This window comes from Hemitrygon akajei, chromosome 3 (genome assembly GCF_048418815.1).
Source record: "Hemitrygon akajei chromosome 3, sHemAka1.3, whole genome shotgun sequence".
Classification (NCBI taxonomy): Eukaryota; Metazoa; Chordata; class Chondrichthyes; order Myliobatiformes; family Dasyatidae; genus Hemitrygon; species Hemitrygon akajei.
Window position 1 is genome coordinate 29,617,065 of NC_133126.1, and position 16,310 is coordinate 29,633,374.

General features: G+C 41.9%; 1 protein-coding gene across 2 annotated transcripts in view; it reads right to left on the minus strand.

The window, feature by feature from the left end:
- Window positions 1–16,310, minus strand: part of brf1b (BRF1 general transcription factor IIIB subunit b) — a 445,784-nt gene that overhangs the window by 322,674 nt on the left and 106,800 nt on the right. The gene's annotated exons all lie outside the window — the stretch shown is intronic.

A 16,310-nucleotide genomic window follows, 5' to 3' on the forward strand; every position in this document is an offset into this window, starting at 1 on the left:
TTTCCTCTCAAACTACACGCATGACATCCTGCACATCCTCTTCCAGCCTTCTGTCAGAAGCACAAACAGGCTCTGCAAGATATAAATCTCTTATTGATCAAGTGTGACATGCTGCAGATGGACCCATACAGGGCATTGTGATTCACGCTGCTGTTCCGCTATGTGAAAGTTTAATAAGGGGTCTAAATAAAGGACCATTGTACAGATGGTTCCTGGCAAGAGCACGGATGTTATTCCTGGTCGTCCAGTTCCTCAATGCCATCAGGAAACAATACCCCACCCCCACCATCCTGTCCACTGCCTCTCCTGCCAGCAGCCTCCGTTATCGAGGCTGCCACAAGGAACATTTAGATCAGAATCATGTTTTTTTTTATCACTGTTATGACTTGGAAATTTTGTGGCAGCAGCACAGAACAAAGGCATAAAAGTTAATAAATTGCAAAAGTAAATAAATAAAACAGAACAGTACAGTACAGGCCCTTCAGCACACAATAGTATGCCTACCTTTTAATCCACCCCAAGATCAATCTAACCGTTCCCTCCCACATCGTCCTCCATTTTTCATACATCCATGCGTCTATCAAAGACTCTTAAATATCCCTAATGTATCCGACTCTACACCACACCGGAAGTGCATTCTACCCACCTACCATTCTCTGTGTAAAAAAAAATCTACCATTGACACCCCCATTCCTACATACTTTCTTCCAATCAACGTAAAATTATGTTCCCTCATATTAACCATTCCTACCCTTGGAAAAGGTCAACCTCCTTTGCCTCAAAGAGAAAAGCTGTGGCTCGCTCAACTTATCCCCACAAGATCTACTCTCTTTTTGCTTCAAGATAGCGGCGCGACACAGTTTGAAGCGGCCTCTCTGGAGTTGATAGCTGTTATTTGTCAAGCGGGGTGCCGTGCACAATCCTAATATGATGGAAAACTGATGTGGGAGCATAGAGGAACATCTGGAAATCTCTAGGAAAGCCTTCTTCGTTGCTGCTGCTGTTGTGAGGTCCGGGTCTCTGCTGGGAAGGAAAGGCCCCCAGTCCTCGGGGTTGCGTTGCCGGTGGCCGGTGGCTGGGGCATCATAGTGCGCTCGGCAGAGGATGGTGCTCGTAGAGGCTGTGCCGGAGGGGATGGTCGGAGGTGCGGAGGTTCGACAGACTTGGAGTCCACTGCAGTCCGGGCACTTTCATTGTGTGCTGTGTCTGCGAGGCTGAGTCTGGCGGTACCGTGGAAGTCCATAGCGGGGGTATTCCCTTCTGCTGCCGGCGTGGGATGACGAGTCTATCAGGACCCTGAGGACTTGTGGAAACTGTGTGGTGGTTTCTTTCGAACTTATAGTCTTTTAACATCTTTGGACTATTTTCACTGTGCCCATAGTCTGTTTTTTTTTTTATCAATTATGGTATTGTCTGCACTGTTGTAATTATATGTTAACTATAACTATATGTAACTATGTGGTTTTGTGCAGGTCTTGTAGCTTTAGTTTTTGGTTTGTTGGGTGGTAGAGTTGGTCTCCTGACTTGGTGTGTCTGGGTAGTCTTGTTTTGTCTGGTGATTTGGAGCTCCTTTCCGGGGAACGCGCTAAGATGGTAGCGCGATATTAATACGCAGCAGCCTCTCCAGACTCTGGATTTGGGGATTGCCAAACGTTATATGGATTTTCTGGTGTAGTCTGTTTTGTCGTGTGCTTTTATGGTATCATTCTGGAGGAACGTTGTTTTAATTTTTAACTGCATTGCAGTTGTGGTTTCTAAATGACAATAAACCGAAATTCAAATTCAAATTCTCTAGTCCAGGTAGCATTCTGGTGAATCTCTTCTGCACCCTCTCTAAAGATTCCATGACTTTCCTATAATGAGATACCCAAATCTGAACACAATATTCCAAGTCTGGTCTAACCTGCAAACCAAAGGAATAACAAGGAAGCATTGGGATGCAATGCAGAACTCCCACCATTTCAGGATGAAAGAAGTGGGTTTTTTTTTTAAAGAAGATTGTATCGCTGCCTGCTAATTAAACCAAACACAGTCAACCAGCCCCCCCATCTCATTCAATTCCTATAGCTACTATGCCGATAAATCACTTTTAACATTTTAGCCGCCGTCACACACTGACATCATCCCACTGTAACCAAAAATAAAAGTTCTTTGTCAGATGTGTCAGTGAGAGAATGATAGAACGCAAGAACTCAAATGCCCAGTGTGGTGCCACACAAAACAGCTGTGACCGGAACTCACCCTCCACTTCTGTCATTGCTTGCAAGTTACGTAATCTGTTCAGTCACGTGGATAAATCACACAGACCTCCATGAAGTGGGGGTTGATCCATGAAGGATTTTGTTTAATCCGAGCAAAACAGGCATGAAAGAGGAACTGTGAATGACAGGGACTGGAAATCTGGAGCAAAGCACAAAATACTGGAGGAACTCAGCAGGTCAGGCAAGCAGCTATGGAGGGAAATGGACAATCGGTGTTTCAAACTGAGTCCATTTATCAAGACTGGAAAGGAAGAGACAAGAATAACAATATAAAGAATGGGGGTGGGGGAAGGATGGAGCAAGAGCTGGTGGGTGACAGGAGGATCCAGGTGAGGTGGGGGGGGGGGAACGACGACGACGACAGTGGGAAAGACAGGAGGAGCTGGGAAGTGATGTGGAAGTGATAAAAGGCTGAAGAAGATAGGATCTGCTGGGAGGGAACAGTGAACCATGGCATAAAGGGAAGGAAGTGAGGGGGGAAACCAGAGGATTCAATTTCCTCATGGTGAAAATTCTCAGCTTGTCGGGCTACTGCAAGGATTGCTGCTAGTGCCCCAGTTACTCACAATCACTCAGAAGGTGAACAAATGGTCCACAGCAGTGGATGAAGATTCCTGGCTTTGCAGTAGTATGCATTCAATTCCCACCACTGTTTCAATCCCACCAGGATATGCAATATTTTCTCTGCAGCTGTAACACTTTATCTGCATTCTGTTATTGTTTTTCCTTGTACTACCTCAATGCACTGTGTTGTGATGAAATGATCTGTATCAACAGTATGCAAGTCAAATTATCCACTGTACCTTAGTAGATGTGACAATAGCAAAACAAGATACCAATCTATCTCATTTTGCCAGAGCAGGCCAAGTTTGCAAATGATACAAAATTAGATTTTGAGTACCAAAGACAAGCTGAACGAGAGTGCAGGGACATGGCAGATGCAGCATAATGTGCAGAAATAATGTACGAAACAAGAGTATTTAAGCATTGGTAGGTTAGATATTACTGATGTTCAAAACAGTCACTGAAAGCTAATATACAAAGAAGCTAGCAATTAGGATTACAAAAGATGTGTTGGACTTTATTATGAAGAATTTGAGTAAAGGAGTAAAGATATTTTACTGCATTTATACAGGGCCTCGACAAGACAGCAGTGGAACAAGGTAACACAAAATGCTGGAGGAACGCAGGACAAGCTACATCTGTGGAAAGGAACAAACAGTCAATGTTTTGAACCAAGACCTTTCATCAGGACTTTATTATGGAAGGATATGAATACGGAAGGAAAAGTTTAGTTATTTATTGAAAACGCAGCGTGGAACAGGCCCTTCAAGCTGCACTGCCCAGCAATCCTGATTTAATCCTAGCCTAATCACACGACAATTTAAAATGACTAATTAACTACCAATTATTATGTTTTTGGCCTGTGGGAGGAAACCAGAGCACCCAGTAGAAACCTACACGGTCACAGGTAGAACATCCAGACTCCTTACAGGCAGAATATTGTGTACAATTTTAGCCTCCTTGTCTAAACAGTGTTATTCTTCAATATGAATCCTAGCTTAACTTGCTCATGTGAAAAAGCCTTTCACGTGTTAGTCCAACTCACTAGGATATTGAACAAGGGACTTTGCAAGGAAAGAATTTGTTATATACATTCAAAAGTTTTTTGAGACAATACTCAACTTCACTCAGAGGGTGGTGAGAGTGTGGAACGAGCTGCTGGTGGAAGTGGTGAATGGGGGTTCATTCGTAACACTGAAGGTAAGTACATAGATGGATGGAGAGGTAGAGAGGTCTAAAGTCTAGGTACAGGCAGATGGGACGAGGCAGAATAATGGTTCGGCATGGACTGTATGACAGAATATAGTATTAATAGTAAGAATCTTGGCAGTGTGGAGGATCAGAGGGATCTTGGGGTCTGAGTCCATAGGACACTCAAGGCCGCTGCGCAGGTTAACTCTGTAGTTAGGAAAGCATAAGGTGCATTGGCCTTCATCAATCATGGGATTGAATTTAGGAGCCAAGAGGTATGTTGCAGCTAAATAGGACCCTGGTCAGACCCCACTTGGAGTGCAGGCAGCCCCCGTTTTTCGAACGTTCACTTTAAGACAGCTCACTGTTACAGAAGACCTACATTAGTGCCTGTTTTTGCTAACCAAATAAGATTTTCACTTTTATGAAAAAAAGACACCCGCTTTATACGTGTGTTTACCCTGAGAAAGACTGCCATAACCGTGAAGCCTTGTGCGGGCAGTTGTGTGCGCATGTGTGTATGTGCCAATTTTTTTTCTCCAAATCGATTTTGGCTCGCTGTCTTCCCAAGTTTGATCAGTGAAACTACACCGTACATACAATATTTCTATTTTATATAGGCTGTATATTTATCATATCAATCCTGCTTTTACTATATGTTAGTGTTATTTTAGGTTTTATGTGTTATTTGGTATAATTTGGTAGGTTATTTTTTGGGTGTGGGAACGCTCAAAAAATTCCCCATATAAATAAATGGTAATTGCTTCTTCGCTTTACGACATTTTGGCTTACAAACGGTTTCATAGGAACGTTCTACCTTCGGATAGCGGGGGAAACATGTACTGTGCTTAGTTCTGGTCGCCTCACTACAGAGAGGATGTGGAAGCCATAGAAAGGGTGCAGAGGAGATTTACAAACATGTTGCCTGGATTGGGGAGCATGCCTTATGAGAATAGGTTGAGTGAACTCAGCCTTTTCTCCTTAGAGCAACAGAGGATGAGAGGTCACAAACGAGGAAATCTGCAGATGCTAGAAATTCAAACAACAACACACACAAAATGCTGGTGGAACACAGCAGGCCAGGCAGCATCTATAGGGAGAAGCGCTGTCGACGTTTCGGACCAAGACCCTTCGTCAGGACCGGAGGATGAGAGGTGCCCTGATAGAGGTGTATAAGATAATGAGAGGCATTGATCATGTGGATAGTCAAGAGGCTCTTCCCCAGGGCTGAAATGGCTAGCACGAGAGGGCACAGTTTTAAGGTGCTTGGAAGTAGGTACAGAGGAGATATCAGGGGTAAGTTGTTTTTTTAAAATGCAGACAGTGGTGAGTGCGTGGAATGGGCTGCCGGCGACAGTGGTGGAAGCGGATACGATGGGGTCTTTTAACAGACTCCTGGATAGGTACACGGAGCTCAGAAAAATAGAGGGCTATGGCTAACCCTAGGTATTTTCTCAGGTAAGGACATGTTCGGCACAGCTCTCTGGGCCGAGGGGGTTGTATTCTGCTGTAGGTTTTCTATGTTTCTGTTATAGTAGATGGCCCAAAGGGGATTAGGCAGAAAACCAGGCCAACATGGACTAGATGGGCCAAAGGGCCTGTTTCTGTGTAGTAGTGCCCTATAGTTCTACATAGATGACATTAGGCAGAAAACCAGACCAGCATGGACTAGATGGGCCAAAGGGCCTGCTTCTGTGACTATATCACTCAACCTTTAGAAAACTAAACAGAGCAGGTGATGAAACTGTTGACATGGGAACACATTGGAACAGTAACTAATTTCACAAATTTCAAGGTAGTTATGGAAAAGAGTAAGATTGGTTCCCAAGTTAAGGACTTGAATTGGGGGAAGGCTGACACCAACAACGTAAATGGGGACATGTGCAAGTAAGATGTGAGCAGATGCTTGTGGGCCAAATGATAGCTGACAAGTGTGAGTCTTTGAAAAATATTAGTAAGAGTTCAGAGACAGTATGCTCTGGTTAAATGTGAAAGGCAAAGTAGCAAGATCAGGGAACCTCTTAATTCAAAATACTGGTGAAATCATAAAGTCACTTGGTTCCAGAGACATTTAAACAAGCAGGGCATGGAAGGATGCGGTGTTAATGCATGCAAATAGGCATATCGTGGATGGGAAAAAAGGTCAAATGTTGCTGTGCCGTCTGACCCAGACTACTAATTCCTCCAGTATGCCTTCACTGGAGCACGTTAGTGCTGTACTTCAACACCACTGCACAGGGAGCAGAGGCTCTCCTGCTCTTTGTCTGCAGCAGCTGGAGGCAAGAGTCAACCCTGACCGGTACCGAAAGGGGAAAAGCTGGGCCAGTAGTGGTGGCTCTTGCAGGGGTGGGCAGGTGTGTTATTGTGATGTTAGAGTCACATCCTCCTGTTAAGTGGGGAGGTGGTTTGTTCTACAAGAACAATTGCACCACAGGAGGGGAAGGAGGAAAACAAAGCACAAAACAGTACATGGAGCTGTCCTAACTAGTTTCCTTATGGAGGTATTGTGATCTTCTTCAGGGACCTGGAATTAATATAGCCAGAGTGTGGTGGATCTGTGGAATTCATTGCCACAGACAGCTGTAGAGGCCATGTCATTAGCTATATTTAAAGCATAGACTGATAGGTTCTTGATTAGTTAGGTAAAGATTATGGAGAGAAGGCAAGAGAATGGGGTTGAGAGGGATAATTATTCAGCCATGATGGAATGACGGAGCAGACTCGATGGGCCGAATGGCCTGGTTCTGCTCATATTTCTAATGGGCCTTGACTTTTCACTGAGGTATCTTTCTCTGGTTTATATTGCCTTCAAGCCTTATGTGCCCAAGATATTTTGGTGTATATCTAAGCCATGCTATGTCATGAGCTGCAGAGGGTAATGGAAGTAAGAAAAACTGGAATTCCATGTCAGAGAGGGAAAATCCTATGAACCTTCTATCTCCATTTTATGACCTCCGCGATTACTTCAATATGATGCACTATAGCCTTTTGGCATTTAATGCCCAACTCCCTGAAAGTAAAGGGGACACACTGCCCATGTACAATTAACTTTGAGGTGTTTTCTACTTCAACCAATGACCACAGACGTGAATTCTACAAATTCATCACTACCTGGAAGTTACTCTCCAAGAGACTATCCTTACTTGGAAATCTGTAACATTCCGTCACTGCTGTTGTGTGAAAATTCTGGAGATCTGTCATTAATGACATTGTGTGTCTACCTGCATCTCAAGGGCTGCAGCAGGTCAAGAAGACATTTCATCTATACTGCTGGCATAGGAGAGGGTCCTGAGTAGGTTCACAAGAATGATTCTGGGAATAAAAGGGTTAATGTATGAGAAGCATTTGATGGCTCTGCACTTGTACTCAACTGGAGTTAAGAAGAATGGGGGGGGTGGGCAAATCTCATTGAAACTTGTCAAATATTGAAAAGTCTAGATAGAGTGGATGTGGAGAGTGGGGGTATCTAGGACCAGAGGGCACAGCCTCAGAATAGAGGGATGTGCGTTTAACCAGAGGGCAGTGAATCTGTAGAATACATTTCCCCAGGTGGCTGTGGAGGCCACTTTGGAATGGTGGACCAGAATTGATGGGCCAAATGGCCTAATTCTACACCAATGTCTTTGGCCCTATACCTGCATTTCAAGCATTGCAGACGGCAGCTCGCCACCTCCTCAGGGGAATTAGGAAGGGGTGATAAATACTGACTCAGCCTGCAAAGCCCACATCCTTTAAATGAATAAACAGCCCTTTAATGAAGTGATTTATCCTGGCCTCTCCTCTGAATCTCTCATTAACCCCTGTCAGTGCTGTCTTGTTCCACACCCTCTGATTGCGGGAAGCATGCTGCTTCCATCAGCTCTGACATACCTTGTCACAATGCTGTAAGTGTTGTGATGATGTGCAGGAGGACAAGCATCTATCTAACATAGTACTCTGAAAGGGGAGAATTATAAACGCCTGTTGTATTGGCTGGCCTTGCATTCCTTCAAGCAGAGAAGATTAAGTGCTGACCTTACAGAAGTGTTTAATAATTTTTATTCACTACAGGGTATGCACATCATCTGGAAGACAGCACTTGTGTCAGTCACAAATTGATTCTTGAGCTTGAGTGAGGGCATTGTAAAAAAGGCATTTAAGAGTAAGCCACACTCAGAGGCCACCTTTTAAAAAAAGGTACACCTGTATTTCACATCCTTAATGCAGATATCTAATCAGCCAATCAAATGGCAGCAACTCAATGAATAAAAGCATGCAAACATGGTCAAGAAGTTTAGTTGTTGTTCAGACCAAACATCAGAATGAGGAAGAAATGTGAACTAAGTGACTTTGCCCATGGAATGATTGTTGGTGCCAGACAGGGTGGTTTGAGTATTTCAGAAACTGCTGATCTCCTGGGATTTTCACGCACTACAGTCTCTAAAGTTTACAGAGAATGGTACCAAAAACAAAACATCCAGTGAACGGTAGTTCTGTGGGCAAAATTACCTCGTTAACAGTAGTCACAGGAGAATGACCAGACAGGTTCAAGCAGACAGAAAAGTGACAGTGATTCAGATAACCACGTGTTACAACAGCAGTGTGCAGAACAGCATTTCCAAACACACAACACATCCAACCCTGAAGCGGATGGGCCACTGCAGCAGAAGACCATGAACATGCACTCATATATTCTGAACTGATTTTTGAACAGACAATGAACAAACCTATGAACACTTCCTCACTAATTTTGAACAATATGTACACATTTCTTATTCTAATTTATAGTTTTTAATGTATTACACTGTATTTATGCTGCAAAACAACAAATTTCACAACACCTTAGACGTAAGTGGTAAATCTGATTCTGATTGTTGTTAGGCATGTTAGTGAGTTAGAGAACAGACAGGGTTTTGACCCGTTTCATGGCTTCATTACTGGGACCGATTTATTGATTGACTTGAATTTAAATACCCCAGCTGCCGAGTGGGAATTTAATACTGTAACACTCAATCAATAGCCCAGCAACTTAAGCATTACGCTATCATTTTGTTTAATATAATTAAATGGTTAATGGGTCCTTTGGTGGAGCAAAATCAGAAAAAAGATCATTGGTAAAATTGGTTTATTATTGTCATATGTACCAAGGTGCAATGGGAAAAACTTGTTCTGCTTACCATCCATACAGATAAATTCATTACAATGGTGCACCAAGGTAGTATCAGGGAAAGTGACAACAGAGTGCAAAATAATAGTATTAAAGTTACAGAGGAAGTGAAGTGCAAGATGTAATAAAGATACAAGGCCATAGAAAGTAGATTGTGAGGTCAAGAGTTCATCTTACTGGCGAGGAGAGAGAATATCCTGGGCTGGTGGGGTCTTTGATTATGCTGACAGCTTTAATGAAACAGTGAAAAGTGCAAACAGACCATGGATTCTGTGATGTGCTGAGCTGTGTCCACAATTCTCTGCAGCATCTTGTTGTCACAGACACACCGAGCCGTGATGCATCCAAATAGGATGCCTTTTATGGTGCATCAATTAAAATAAAGCAAAATACTGTGGGCACAAGAGAGTCTGTAGATGCTGGAAATCCAGAGTTAACACATAGACAATGCTGTGGGAAATCAGCAGGCCAGGCAGCATCTTGGAAAAGGAATAAAGAGTCAACGTTTTGCGTCGATACCCTTCATCAGGACATCAGAAAATACTGTGGATGTTGAAGTAAAAATAAAAGCACAAAAATGTGTAAACCAGGGTGTAGAGTTGAAACAGAGTTAATGATTGATATAATGCTTATTGATCCACAGACATTAAGTCATCAGCACAGAATCAGGCCCTTTGCACCAAAATACCGAAGCCGGAGCTATTACCCAATTACACTGATTCCAATGGGTCCACATCCTTCTATGCCTTGCCTACATAAGTGCCTATTTGAGTGTCTCTAAAATATAGTGTTTGCACCTGATTCCACCAATATCTCTGGCATCACATTCCAGATATCAGCCTAAACCCCTTTAAAACTCCTTTTCTTCACCTTAATCCTTAATGTAATTCCATTATGTTCCACTCTACCTGGGAGAAAGACTCTGACCACCTTCCTGATTTGTGCCTCTCAAAATTTAAACTTTTCTATCAGATTAGTCTTCTGCCTCCATCGCTCCAGGGGAAATAAGCCCAGCCCGTCTAATCACTCCCCACAATATAGTCCTTCAATCCAGACAATGCCTTCTACACTCTCTCCAGTACAGGTGATTGTTCAGGGAGGAGACTGTTACCAGTGTTGTCAGGGCTCTCTCCCTTAGTCCTCTGTAGGAATGTTTAAAATTATGAGGGGCATAAAACAGTTGGATGATAACAGTCTTTTCCCTGGGTGAGGACAGTCCAAACCTAGGGGAAATTTAGTTTAAGGTGGGAGGGGAAAGGCTTGAAAAGGTCCAGAGAAAGATAAAGATGAGGTTTATTTGTCACATGCACACTAAACCATACAGTGAAATGCATTGTTTCTATCAACAACTAACATAGTCTAAGGATGTGCAGTTACTAAGCAGTGCCTTTCTTCTGGCACCAACAACTCATTAACCCTAACTCATACACACGTCTCTGGAACTTGGGAGGAAACCCACGAGCTGGAATATGGGGCACCAATAAATAAATAGGGACAACCAACAATTATAGGGTAAAGCACCTTGATATTTCGATGAAACCATCCTGATTCAGGGTTTCAACCTGAAACACTGTTGATTCCTCCCCCTCCATCACAGATGTTGCCCAACTTGCCAAGTTCTTCCAGTACCTTGTGTGATGTTGCTCTCAATCTATGTAGTATATTACTCCCAATTCTGTGTTGTGGCCAGTTTTCAGGAACTGACAGGGAAATGTTCTGAATATGTATAGGTAAAAGAGACCCTCAACCATTAAGCCACTCTTCTTTGGGATGAACAGAGTTTTGAGGTAAAGTTTCAAAGACTGGTATATTTTTAAAATAGCAAGCCATGAGAACGAACAAACTGATTTTGTACTAAACCACCCATCCCAAACCCAAAGTCCAGAGGTAAATCTAGACGTTAGAAGAATCAGTAGAGAAAAATGATGGCTAAATGCTCAACAAAAGACCACCAGGCCAATTGAAGTCATGGCTTTCCTTAGAAGCTAAAAGGTACTTTATGAGCTCCCTATCCCTACAGACTATAAGACACAGGAGCAGAATTAAGCCATTCAGTCTGCTCCACCATTCCTTCATAGCTGATTTTTATCCCTCTTAACCTCATTCTCCTGTCTTCTCCTCGTAACCTATGATGTCCGGACTAATTAAACTGCACTTCAAATAAAGTGGATTCCAGTTAATTGGGACATATAGGAACCAGTACATTTTGCCCCAAATAAGTGGCTGCCCCAATTAGCTGAAGTTTTATGGAAATAGTTTAAAAGGTAAAAGGTAAAGACAAAGCTACCATTTAACTGATAAACAAATTCTGAACTTAAATGAAATACAGAACAAATCAGAACACTATCAATACTGCTACTGTTCTATAAATCTGCCATGTTCTTTCAATCTACTGCAAATGCCAAGGCTGCGTTCTTTTGATTGACTGTAAATTAACAAAATCAGCACTGACACCTAGTGCAGATAACAGACTGCCTTCATATAATGTTATCTTCATTTTCTTTGCAACATTCAACCTTCAAATGCTTTGTAGTTCTAACTTGAAGAAGCAAAAGCATTCATTTTCACTTTAGCCATTTCTAGCATCTCCAAACCTAAATGCTTGAAACTGCAGCAAGCAAAACAGTTCTGAATTGTCATACTGCTTGTTTCTTGCCAACTATCAGTCACAAAAATCACTGATTTTTGAACACAAACACATGCAACTGATGTTATTTAAAAACTGCTCAGTTAAGCATGGTGTAGAGTCTAACAGTGAAACAAGTACACGAGTCTGGCGCTGGTACTTAGGCAAGTTTCCTGTCCCAATTAAGTGACATGGTTTCCTATATAAATAAAGGAAATCCCAGCTATTTTCTCAATTACATAGCTGTGTTCTTTAAGAGATGTCCCAAATAAGCAGCTGCCCCAATTAACCAGGAACCACTGTATATCCAATGAAATTGCCTCCACAGCAATCCGTGGCAATGCCACAGATTCACCACCCACCGACAAAAGAAATTCCTCATCTCTGCTCTAAATGAACATCCCTCTATTCTGAGGCTGTGCCCTCTGGTCCTAGGCTCTCCCACTATAGGAAACGTCCTCTCAATACCCACTCTACTGAGGCCTTTCAATATTCGAGTACATCCTTGCTTTCATATTCTAGTCCTCTCGAAATGATTGCTAACATTGCATTGCTTGTCCTTACCACCAACTCAATCTGCAAATTAATTATTTGGGAATCCAGCATGAGAACTCTGAAGTTCCTTTGGAATTCAGATTTTTTTTATTTTCTCTGCTTAAAAAATAATTTACGCTTTTATTCCTTTACCAAAATACATGTCCATACACTTCCCTACACTATATTCCATTTGGCAATTCTCTGCCCATTCTCCAAATCTGTCTAAGACCTTCTACAAACTCCCTGCTTCTTCAACACCACCTGACCCTCCACCTATCTTTGTATCATCCACAAACTTGGCCACAAAGCCATTGATTCTGTCTTCCAAGATATTGACATATAATGTGAAAAGAAGCTGTCCTAACACAGACCACTGTGGAATACCACTAGTTACCAGCAACCAACCAGAAAAGCCTGTCTTATTCCCACTCTTTGCCTTTGGCCAGTCAGCCAGTCTTCTATCTATTCTTCCCTGCAATACCATGGGCTCTTATCTTGTTAAGCAGCCTCATGTGTGGCACCTTGTCAAAGGCCTTCTGAAAATCCAAGTAAACAACATCTACTGATTATCCTTTGCCTATCCTGACTGTTATTTCCTCAAACAATTTTAACAGATTTGTCAGGCAAGATTTCCCCTTAAGGAAATCATACTGACTTTGGCCTATTTTATCATGTTTCTCCAAGTACCCAACAACCTTGTCCGTAATAATAGACTCCAACAACTTTCCAACCACTTAAGTCAGGCTAACTCTCCGATAATTACATTTTTATTGCCTCACTCATTTCTTACAGAGCACAGTGACATTTGCAATTTTCCAGTTCTCTGGAATCATTCCAGAATCTAGTGATTCTTGCAAGATCATTACTGATGTCTTTACAATCTTTTCAGCTACTTCTTTCAGAACCCTCAGGTATGGTTCATCTGGTCAAGGTGACTTATCTACCTCAGCTTCTCAAGCACTTTCTCTTTAATAACAGCAACTACACTCACTTCTGCCCTCAGCAATTCAAGAACAGCTTCTTCCCCTCTGCCAACTGTTTTCTAAATGGACATTGAACCCTTGGGCACTACCTCACCTTTTTAATATATATTATTTGTTTTTGCATGATTTTTAATCTATTCAATATACATATACTGTAATTAATTTGCTTATTTAATTAATATTATTTTTTTTCCTTCTATATTATGTATTGCATTGAACTGCTGCTGCAAAGTTAACAAATTTCTCGACACATGTTGGTGATAATAAACCTGATTCTTAATTCGGATCCTGCCACTCTTGAATTTCTGGCATACTGCTAGTATCTTGCACAGTGAAGACTGGCGCAAAATACTTAATTGAGTTGGTCTGCCATTTCTTTGTCCCCCATTACTACCTCTGCAGCATCATTTTCCAGTGGTCCAATATCCACTCCAACCTCTCTTTTATTCTTTATATATCTGAAAAAAAAAACACGTTTTGTATCCTCTTTTAATTTATAGGCTAGTTTACCATCATATTTCACCTTTTCTCTCCTTATGGCTGTTTTAGTTGCCTTCTGTTGGTCTTTAAAAGCTTCCCAGTCTCTAACTATGCACTAATTTGTGCTATTTTATATGCCCTCTCTTTTGCTTTTACTCTGTCTTTGACCTCCTTTGTCAGCCACAGTTGCCTCATCCTCCCTTTAGAATACTTCTTCCTTGGGATGCATCTCTCCTACGCCTTCCAAATTACTCCCAGAAACTCAGCCAATGCTGTTCTACCATCATCCATGTCAGTATCCCCTTCCAATCAACGTTGGCCATCTCCCCTCTCATGTCTGTAATTCCATTCATTCTACTGTAATACTGATACATCTGACTAACTTCTCCCTCCCAAATTCCAGTGTGAATTCTATCATATTATGATCACTGCCTCCAAAGGTTCCTTTAACTCAAGCTCACTAATCAAATCTGGTTCATTAAACAACTCCCAATCCAGAATTGCCTATCCCCTAGTGGGCTCAACCACAAGCTGCTCTAAAAAGCCATCTCATATGCATTCTACAAATTCCAACTCTATCGAGCCAGCCCCAAATTGATTTTCCCCAATCTAGCTGCATATTGAAATCCCCCATGACTATCATAACGTTCCCCTTATTACATGCCTTTTCTCTATCCCATTGAAATTCGTAGCCCACATCTGCTCGGAGGCCTACACATAACTCTCATCAGGGTCTTTTTACCCCTGCAGTTCCTTAACTCCATCCACAACAATCCTCCATTTTCCGATCCCATGGCATTTGTTTTTAAGGATTTGATTTGATTTTTGACCAAGAAGGGGCACCACACCCACTCAACCTACCTACCTATTTGTCCTTTTGATACAATGTGTATCCTTGAATGCTAAGCTCCCTGCTATGATCTTCTTCCAGTGACTGAATGATATCCACAATGCCATACCTGTCAATCTCTAAATGCTTTACAAGATCACTGACCTTAATTCATATATTACGTGCATTCAAATATAATGCCTTCAGCCCTGTATTCATTATTTTTGATCCCCCCCCCATTAACCTTCAACTCATCCACTGACTGCAATTCTGCCCTATTATCACTCTTTCCTTCCTCACTGTCACACTACACTCTGCATGTACTTGTATACCAACTGCCCCATCCTCAGTCCTCTCACTCCAGTTCCCATCCTTCTGCCAAATTAGTTAAAACTCTACCCAACGTCTGGCAGCTCTTGGACTGTATTCCCTGGAGTTCAGGAGAATGAGGTGGGATCTCATAGAAACATTCCAAATGTTAAAAGGCCTGAACAGATTAGAAATGGCAAAGTTATCTCCCATGGTAGGGGATTCTACAACAAGAGGTCACGGCTTCAGGATTGAAGGATGTCCATTTAGAAGTGAGATGCGGAGAATTTTACTTCACCAGAGGGTGGAAAATCTGTGGAATTTGTTACCACGAGTGGCTGTGTAGGCCAAGTTATTAGGTGTATTTAAGGCAGAGGTAAATAGGTTCTTGATTAGCCAGGGCATCAAAGGGTATGGGGTGAAGGCAGGGGAGTGGGGATGACTGGAAGAATTGGTTCAGCCCGTGACTGAATGACGGAGCAGACGCGATGGGCTAAATGGCCTACTTCTGCTCCTATATCTTATGGTCTTATGGAAAAACTGGCATGTAAACGCCACAAGGATCTGCCTCCGACACCAAGTTGGAGACAGTTCTTTGTGGACAAGTAACAACTTTCAGAAGTGCACTTATTGATGCAGTTTAAGAAATAATAATGAAGCCATAAAGAAATAATAAATACCAGCAACAGTAAATGCATGCTGGTACTTTACTGTTGATGCACATTTTATTCCACATCCATACTTTAATCCCAACTTTATTTTTTAATCCAATTCTTTACTCTTTATGATTATTGAATGTTGCTGTTCTCTGCAGATTGCCACAGGATCTTCAGGATCCAACAGAGAAGACCATCAAGGTCTCATTTTGGTGTGTTCTCTGAAACATGCCACACCACTGCACTCGTACTATAAAGGTTACGCCAAAGTTCAACTTCAGCTGAAAACAATTATTACCCAGAATGAGACTCCTGAATTAGCACAAACAACTTTACTCACCATAACCCTGAACCTATTCTACAAACTCACTTTCAAGGACTTATTACAACTCATGTTCTCAGTGTTACTTTATATCTGGACAATTTATCTTGTTTTGCACATTGGTTGTTTGTCAGCCTTTATGTATAGTTTTTTCATAAATCGTGTTGTAATTATTTTCCAAAACTGCCTGCAAGAAAATTAATCTCAAGGTTGTATATGGTAATATATACATGCCTTGATAAGGAGTTTTACTTTGAACTTGGATCTCTGCAGCACTATGGATATGCACTGTTCTGAATTCAATACAAACTTATGACACGACAAACCTCTGCATGCTAACTCTAAGGTCAACCTGAAACTGACCAACATGGACACAGCTGCCAATGGAAGCAATATCCACAGCATT